Source organism: Cebus imitator, unplaced genomic scaffold (genome assembly GCF_001604975.1).
Source record: "Cebus imitator isolate Cc_AM_T3 unplaced genomic scaffold, Cebus_imitator-1.0 Scaffold328, whole genome shotgun sequence".
In the NCBI taxonomy this organism is placed as follows: Eukaryota; Metazoa; Chordata; class Mammalia; order Primates; family Cebidae; genus Cebus; species Cebus imitator.
The window spans coordinates 1,784,307-1,793,659 of NW_016107643.1; positions in this window are offsets into that span (position 1 = coordinate 1,784,307).

Below are 9,353 nucleotides of genomic sequence, written 5' to 3' on the forward strand. Positions count from 1 at the left end.
GGGGTTTCACCACGTTGACCAGGATGGTCTCGATCTCTTGACCTCGTGATCCACCCGCCTCAGCCTCCCAAAGTGCTGCGATTACAGGCTTGAGCCACCGCGCCCGGCTAGCAATTGACTTTTATATGTTAACCTTGTATCTTGCAACCTTGCTGTAATTGCTTATTTGTTCCAGGAGTTTTTGTTTGCTTTTGTTGATTCTTTCAGATTTTCTACATTAGCTAGGACTTTGAATACAACATTGAAAGCGAGTTGTTAGAACATTCTTGCCTTGTTCCTGATCTTAGTGGGAAAGCTTCCAGTTTCTCACCATTAAGTATGATTTCTGTAGATGTTCTTTATCAACTTGTGAAGTTCTCTTCTATTCCTAGTTTGTTGAGAGTTTTTATTGCAAATGGTGGTTGGACTTTGCCACGTGCTTTCTCTGCATTTATTGGTATGATCATGAGATTTTGCACTGTTAGCCTGTCGATGTAATGGATTACCTTAATTGATTTTCAAATGTTGAACTAGCTTCACATATCTGGAATAAATCCTGCTTGATCATTTTTTATAATTCTTTTTATACATTCTTGGATTTGATTTGCTGCTGTTTTGTGGAGGATTTTTGCATCTATGTTCATGAGAGATATAGGTCTATAGCCTGCTTGCTTGTTTGCATGCTTGCTTGCTTGCTTGCTTCCTTCCTTCCTTCCTTCCTTCTTTTTTTGAGACAGAGTCTGGCTCTGTCACCCATGCTGGAGTGCAGTGGCACAATCTCAACTCACTGCAACCTCCACCTCCCAAGTTTAAGCAAGTCTCCTGCCTTATCCTCCTGAGTAGCTGGGACTACAGGCGCACACCACCATGCCAGGCTAATTTTTGTATTTTTAGCAGAAATTGGGTTTCACCAGGAGGCTGGTCTCGAACTCCTGACTTCAAGTGATCCGCCCCACCTCGGATCTCCCTCCCAAAGTGCTGGGATTGTAGGTATGAGCCACAGCACCTGGCCAGCCCTTGCTTTTTTCACTCACCAGTGTATCCTGGAGATTTTTTTCATAGCGCTACAGAGACAGCATCTATATTCTTTTAAATTCTTATCCGTCGTGTGGCTAGATTATAGTTCATTTAACAAATCTAAAAATTATTGTGAACTATAGTATTTCACATTTACAGAAAGGTGCTTATAATTATATAATGAGCATCCAAGTACCTATTAATCATTTCATTTAAGAAATAAACACCAGGCCGGACGCAGTGGCTCACACTTTTTATCGTAGCACGTTGGAAGGCTGAGGCAGGTGGATCACAAAGTCAGGAGATTAAGACCAGCTTGACCAACATGATGAAACCCCGTCTCTACTAAAAATACAAAAATTAGCCAGGTGTGGTGGCATGCAACTGTAATCCCTGCTGCTCAAGAAGCTGAGGCAAGAGAATTGCTTGAACCCGGGAGGTAGAGATTGCAGTGAACCGAGATGGTCCCACTGCACTCCAGCCTGGGCAACAGCGAGACTCTGTCTCAAAAAACAAAACAAAACAAAAGAAATAAAAACGAAAAAAATAAAAACCAGCATTACCTCATTATTTTCTGCTTTTATTTTCACAAACTCCTTCCTTCTGTTTTCATTTAGTATATCCATACCTCTTTAGGGGTGCTTAAGTCGTTTGTTTTCAGTCTTAGAAAATGACATTAGTCTTTAAGTTAGGAATTTCCCTGTGATACAGCTTTAGTTGTATTCCATAGGTTCTGATGTGGTGTTTTCACTAGACAGTTTTTAGAAATCCATGGTTTCACTCTTTTCCTTCTTAATACCATAGTTTTACATGACTTCGTGAGAACAATATTTTTTAATTCTTGTATGTTAAAAAAAAAAATTATTTTGGGGCCAGGTGCAGTGGGTCACGCCTGTAATAAAGCACTTTGGGAGGCTGAGGTGGGTGGATCACCTAAGATCAGGAGTTCGACACCAGCCTGACCACAATGGAGAAACCGCGTCTCTACTAGAAATATAAAATTAGCTGGGCATGGTAGTACTTGCCTATGATGCCAGCTACTTGGGAGGCTGAGGCAGGAGAACTGCTTGAACCCGGGAGGCAGAGGTTGTGGTGAGCTGAGATCGTGCCATTGCACTCCAGCTTGGGCAACAAGAATGAAACTCCATCTCAAAAAAAAAAAAAGTTATTTTTGGGCCGTGTGTTGTGGTGGCTCACACCTGTAATCCTAGCACTTTGGGAGGCTGAGGTGGGCAGATCACCGAAGGCAGGAGTTCGAGACCAGCCTGGCCCACATGGTGAAACCCATTTCTACTAAAAATACAAAAAATTAGCTGAGCATAGTGGCACGTGCCTGTAATCCCAGCTACTTGGGAGGCTAAGGCAGGAGAATCTCTTGAATCCAGGAGGGGAAGTGAGCCAAGATGGCACCATTGCACTCCAGCTTGGGCAACAAGAGTGAAACTCCATCTCAAAAAATATATATATATATTGTTTATAGAGCCTTTATACTTGACCTTTTTACCTGGGTGCCCCAAAGGTTCTTTATATTCCAGTAACATTACTAGAATGTATCTCATAGTGCAGTTTGTTTTTTGTTTTTCAAAAGTAGATTGAAATCTTTCTTTAATTCAGAAATATTTTCCTGGATTATATCTTTAAATAGCTATTGTACTTATTGTTTCTGTTTCATCTGGGAATTCCAGTTACGCACTAGTTGGCTCTTTGTATCAATTGTGGCTATATTCCTCCCACCCCCTTAATCCTTTTAGTTGGGCAGACCTCAGAAAGCACTAGAAAAGAAAAAGTACTTCCTGAAGATGTATCTCTTATTTACGGTAAAGTAGGGACTACAATGTAGCTCTGTAGGGAAGTCCCAGTTTAACTTAACCATGGAGAGAGGCTGCAGGCTGTGAAGTTCAGGAGGCTCACTTGTGTGACTCAAGTCTCTGCCTTCTGGGCAGTTCCAGGTCCTCCATCATTATGGAATTGCTCCATGCCTTAGTATTCAAATGCGAGTTCCTGAGCCCTCATCCTACCTGCAGTGGAATGCTGAGTACTCTGGCATTTCTGGGCTTCTCATGAGAGTGTATGTCTCCTAGGCATCATTTAACTTTCTGCTTCTATGGCATTGTCAGTCTCACTCGGGGTCAGGACATATGGCTCTTCTCCCTGCCCTGCTGTTTCTCTAAACAAAGCATACGTGCTCTTTTCCTTGATGTCCCTAAAGAAACAGACATTTGTGTATAGCCGACTTACAAAAGTTTAGGGGGACAGAGGAGAGTCATCTTATAGAATGACAGAGCAGAAAACTTACAGTTGATTGTTATGTGCTCCCTTTCCCCTGAGTCTCTTGCCCATTCCACCCAGCGGGGTTTTCCCACTCCTAGTCCCCTTCTGGGACCTCAGCCTTTCATCAGCTTTCACACTACTCCTTATTTTAAATGTTTTCAGGCCAGGTGCTGTGGCACATGCCTATAATCCCAGCACTTTGAGAGGCCAAGGCAAGAGGATCACTTGAAGCCAGGAGTTTGAGAGCAGCTTGGGCAACCAACTGAGACCCTGTCTTAATAAAATTATATATAATATATATATATATATGTGTGTGTGTGTATATATACATATATATATATATATATGTATATATACACGCACATGTATTTGTTTGTTTGTTTGTTTTGAGTTGGAGTCTAGCTCCTATGCCTCCCAGGTTCAAGTGATTCTCCTGCCTCAGCCTCCCAAGTAACTGGGACTACAGGTGCGTGCCACCATGCCTGGCCAATTTTTGTATTTTTAGTAGAAATGGGGTTTCACTATGTTGGCCAGGCTAGTCTCGAACTCCTGACCTCGTGATCTGCCCACTTGGCCTCCCCAAGTGCTGGGATGCTTTTTTTTTTTTTTTTTTTTTTTTTTTTTTTTTTTTTTTTTTTTTTTTTTTTTGAAATGGGGTCTCACTCTGTTGCCCAGGCTGGAATGCAGTGGTGTGATGTTGCCTCATTGCAACCTCCACCTCCCAGGCTCAAGCAATTTTCCCACCTCAACCTTCCGAGTAGCTGAGACCATAGGCACACACCACCAAGCCTGGCTAATTTTCTTTTTGTATTTTTGGTAGAGGAAGGGTTTTGCCATGTTGCCCAGACTGGTCTCAAAACTTCTGAGCTCAAGTAATCTTCCTCTATCAGCCTCCCAGAGTGCTGGGATTACAGGAGTGAGCCACTGCACCCAGCCAAAAAAAACTTCTTTCCTTTGAAATTACAGACTCAAGGAACATGATGAAATTCATGTATCAGACCTCCTTCCCCACTGATGTCTGTCCACTGAAGGGGGCCACAGAAAGATGTATCCTTCGCCGGGCACGGTGGCTCAAGCCTGTAATCTCAGCACTTTGGGAGGCCGAGGCGGGTGGATCACGAGGTCAACAGATCAAGACCATCCTGGTCAACATGGTGAAACCCCGTCTCTACTAAAAATACAAAAAATTAGCTGGGCATGGTGGCGCGTGCCTGTAGTCCCAGATACTCAGGAGGCTGAGGCAGGAGAATTGCCTGAACCCAGGAGGCGGAGGTTGCGGTGAGCCAAGATCGCGCCATTGCACTCCAGCCTGGGTAACAAGAGCGAAACTGCATCTCAAAAAAAAAAAAAAAAAGATGTATCCTTCTAGAGATTAATTATACATTTTCCTTAAGAGGCAGATAGAGTTTTACCAATTTTTTCAACAACTTTCCACCCTTTGCATATTCTTTCTTGTGTATTAGTTTACCATTTCTTTTTTCCATCTGGTTGTAACCTCTACGAGTTGTGTCTCTTTTGTTTTTTACATCATACCCAACAGCTGGCACATAACAGGTGCCCAATATATACTGAACAAATGAATGAATGAAGGAATGAATGAATAGGGCTTATAGGAAACCCCTGGGGCCAGGGACTCTGCAGCATTACCAGGTAACTTTTTCTTTCTCTTGGGAAGCAGAGATAAACAATAGACAGTAACTCTTAATCTCTCAAGGATGCTACTCCCAGCACTGCTTGCCATTTCCCAGAAGATAAGCCACAAGTTACGGCAAAGGAAGCAGCCGTGTTGGGCCTGCAAGTTTCCTGCTGCAAGTTACCCTATGCTCAGAAATTACTCTGGCTGGGCCAGGTGGGTGGCTCATGCCTATAATCCCAGCACTTTGGGGAGGCTGAGGCAAGTGGATTGCTTGAGTCCAGGAGCTTGAGACCAGCCTAGGCAACATGGAGAAGCCCCAACTATACAAAAACTTAGCCAGGCATAGTGGCATGTGCCTGTAGTCACAGCTACTTGGGAGGCTGACGTGGAGAATCACCTGAGCCCGGGAGGTCAAGGCTGTAGTGAGCTGAGATCACTGTATTGCACTCCAGCCTGGGCAACCAGAGTAAGTCCCTGTTTCAAAAAAAAAAGGGCTTTCTATACGGCTGTTAATGAATAGAATTTTATCTTTCCCCTCGGTGTTCTGGAAGAGTTTAGAAATATGGTTGGGGGGCTGGGCGCAGTGGCTCACTCCTGTAATCACGCACTTTGGAAGAATGAGGCAGGTGGATTGCTTAAGGTCAGGAGTTTGAGACCAGCCTGACCCACATGGTAAAACCCCTTCTCTACTAAAAATACAAAAAGAAGCCGAGCATGGTGGTGGGTGCCTGTAATCCCAGCTACTCAGGAGGCAGAGGCAGGAGAATCGCTTGAACCCAGGAGGCGGAGGTTGCAGTGAGCTGAGATCGTCGTGCCACTACACTCCAGCCTGGGCAACAAGAGTGAAATTCTGTCTCAAAAAAAAAAAAGAAAGAAAAGAAAGAAATATGAAAGGGGGTTGGGCGCAGTGGCTCATACCTGTAATCCCAACACTTTGGGAGGCTAAGGCTGGCAGATCACCTGAAGTCAGGAGTTCGAGACCAGCCTGTCCAATATGGCAAAACCCCATCTATACTAAAAATACAAAATTAGCTGGGCGTGGTGGCGCATCCCTGTAATCCCAGCTACTCGGGAGGCTGAGGCAGGAGAATCGCTTAAACCTAGGAGGCAGAGGTTGTGGGGAGCTGAGATCATGCCATTGCACTCCAGCCTGGGCAACAAGAGCAAAACTCCATCTCAAAAAAAAAAAAAAAAAAAAAAAACAGCCATGGTGGCTCTCGCCTGTAATTCCAGCACTTTGGGAGGATGAGGTGGGCAGATCACGAGGACAGGAGATCAAGACCATCCTGGCCAACATGGTGAAACCCCATCTCTACTAAAAATACAAAAATTGGCTGGGTGTGGTGGCACATGCCTGTAATCCCAGCTACTTGGGAGGCTAAGGAAGGAGAATCACTTGAACCAGGAGGTTACAGTGAGCCAAGATCGCGCCACTGCACTCCAGCCTAGAGACAGAGAGACTTAATCTCAAAAAAAACAAAGAAATATGATTGGGTATTACCATAGACTCTAGTTCCTGCCCTGAGGGAATGTGAGTTAAAAAGCAGTTAGAAGCCAGGTGCAGTGGCTCACGCCTGTAATCCCAGCACTTTGGGAGGCCAAGGTGGGCAGATCACCTGAGGTCAGGAGTTCAAGAACAGCCTGGCCAACATGGTGAAACCCTGTCTCTACTCAAAATATAAAATTAGCCAAGTATGGTGGCGTGTGCCTGTAATCCTAGCTACCCAGGAGGCTGAGGCAAGAGAATCACTTGAACCTGGGAGGTGGAGGTTGGAGGTGGAGGTTACAGTTAGCCAAGATTGCATAATTGCACTGCAGTCTGGGTTAAAAGAGTCTCAAAAAAAAAAAAAAAAAAAAAATCAGAGATCTAATGTGGTTCACACCTGTAGTTCTAACACTTTGGGAGTCCAAGATGGGAGGACTGCTAGAGGCCAGGATTTTGGGACCAGCCAGTGCAACATAGCAAGACCCCATTTCTACAAATAATAAATTTAAAAAAGAGCCAATGGTATATGCTTGTTGTCCTAACTGCTCATGAGACTGAGGCAGGAGGATCAGTAGCTTAGAAGGAACTCCAGACCTGAGTTCTGAACAAGTGAAGCTTGAGATGCAGTGACATGATCATGGCTCACTGCAACCTCCAGATCGATCTCCTGGGCTCAATTGATCCTCCCGCCTCAGCCTCCCAGGTAGCTGAGACTAGAGGAGAGTGCCATCATGCCTGACTAATTTTTTGTACTTTTTGTAGAGACAGGGTTTTGCCATGTTGCCCAGGCTGGTCTTCGACTCCTGGGCTCAAGCAATCCTCCTGCCTCAACCTGCCAAAATGTTGGGATTACAGGTGTAAGCCACCATGCCCACCCTAGGGAACTTTTGGGAAAATGGATATATTCTAGATGTTGATATGCTGGTTGCACACACATTTACAAAGATAAAAATGAATCAAGTCCTCATACATGTAGTCCTAGCACTTTGGGCAGCCGAGGCAGGTGGATCACCTGAGGTCAGGAGTTCAAGACCAACCTGGCTACCATGGTGAAACCATGTCTCTATGAAAAACAACAACAACAACAAAAATTAGCTGGGAACGGTAGTGCACACCTGTAATCACAGCTACTCAAGAGGCTGTGGCAGGAGAATCTATTGAACCCAGGAGCTGGAGGTTGCAGTGAGCTGAGATGTTGCCATTGCGCTCCAGCCTGGGTGACAGGGTGAAATACAGAACACAAACAAAAAACCCCAAAAATGAATCAAGTCATATACTTAAGATTGATATATTTTTCTGAATGTAAATTATGCTTCAAGAAATAAAACCCTTCCATGCACAAAGTACCTAGGGTGACTTCTGCTTCCTGCAGTGAACACCCGATTTTGGGAGAGGAGCCCTAGGACAAGAGACAGCAAGAGATGCTGAGAACAAGCAGGTCACCAGCAATGTGGCAGGAAGCTGGGAGTATGGAGGGATGTGACCAGGGAGAAATCTGTGTTGGGAGAGGCCTGTGAATTTTAGAAACTCTATAGTATCTAACTCTCAAGGCATGTCGTTGCCAAGCAGCCTGTGTCAGTGGCAGGCAACCAGCCACACAACGTCCTGAGACCTGATAAGAGGGCTACGCCAACTACAGGGCCAGACAGTCCCAGAGGAGTAGCTGGCTGCAGCAGGGACTGACCCAGGAGCTGCAGTGAGCCAAGCCCCCTCCTTTTCCTGAGATCCCTGAGAGGTAAGGCAGGCTCATGGCAGACCCTATTATGTCCCACATCATGGCTGGAACCATCTCACATGGCTGGTCAAGGCAAGGATGACCCCAGGAAGCCAGAGGACTTGGAGACTCTGTATTGTAGGAAAAAAAAAACACTAAAAAAGTCACTGGAGTGTCACCAGCAGTCACCCCTGGATGGTGGCATTATGGTTTTTTTTCTTTTTTTGAGATTGGAGTGTCGCTCTGCCACCCAGGTTAGAGTGCAGTGGTATGACCTTGGCTCGCTGTAACCTCCGTCTCCTGGGTCCAAGCAATTCTCCTGTCTCAGCCTCCTGAGCAGCTGGGGTTACAGATGTTGCCACCATGCCTGGCTAATCTTTGTAGATGGTGGCATTATGAATATGGATTTTGGTTTTCTTCATCAAATATTTCTGTTTTGATGAAGAAAACATTAGCTGTAAAAAGTATATATATATATGTGTGTGTGTATGTAAATAAGTTGACAGATTGAACAAATTGAACAGTTTAAAGAATAGCTGTGTAAGTGCAGTGGAGTCTGCCTGTGGTCCTAGCTACTCGAGAAGTGTAGACAGAAGGATTGCTTGAGCCAGGAGTTCAAGACCAACCTGAGCAATGTAGTAAGAGCTTTGTTTATTTTATAAATAAATAAATAAATAATAAAGATAACTGTTTAAAATATTATTCAAAATGAATTCATAAAGGTGGGGATTATGTTTTTAGTCTCAGCTTCCCGAAGGACTCACACCTGAGAACATGACCATGTTTGGGGCTCTCTGGCACTGTCTTTGGGCCTGACCTCTGCTCTCTAGGGGGAAACATGAGCTGGTGGTTGCTGAGTCATCATGTATGGGTCACATCCTCCCTGGGAGGCCTGGAAACATGGGCCTGTCTGTGATGAGCTTTAGTGGGCAGGGGGCAGCTTCAGGGCCCTCACTGGGGGCAGCCTAGGGTATAGATCACTCTCTGGACTTGCTCTTCTCCTAATAAATGGACAATGATCAATGAATTACACCCATGAAATAGGGTGGGACGCAATAAAAAATAAAAGATAATATAAATAGCCAGATAGGGTCAAAGATGATTTATTTTACTTTATAATTTTGTTTTTTTTGTTTTTGTTTTTTTTTTTTTGAGACGGAGTTTTGCTCTTGTTACCCAGGCTGGGGTGCAATGGCGTGATCTCGGCTCACCGCAACCTCCACCTCCCGGGTTCAGGCAATTCTCCTGCC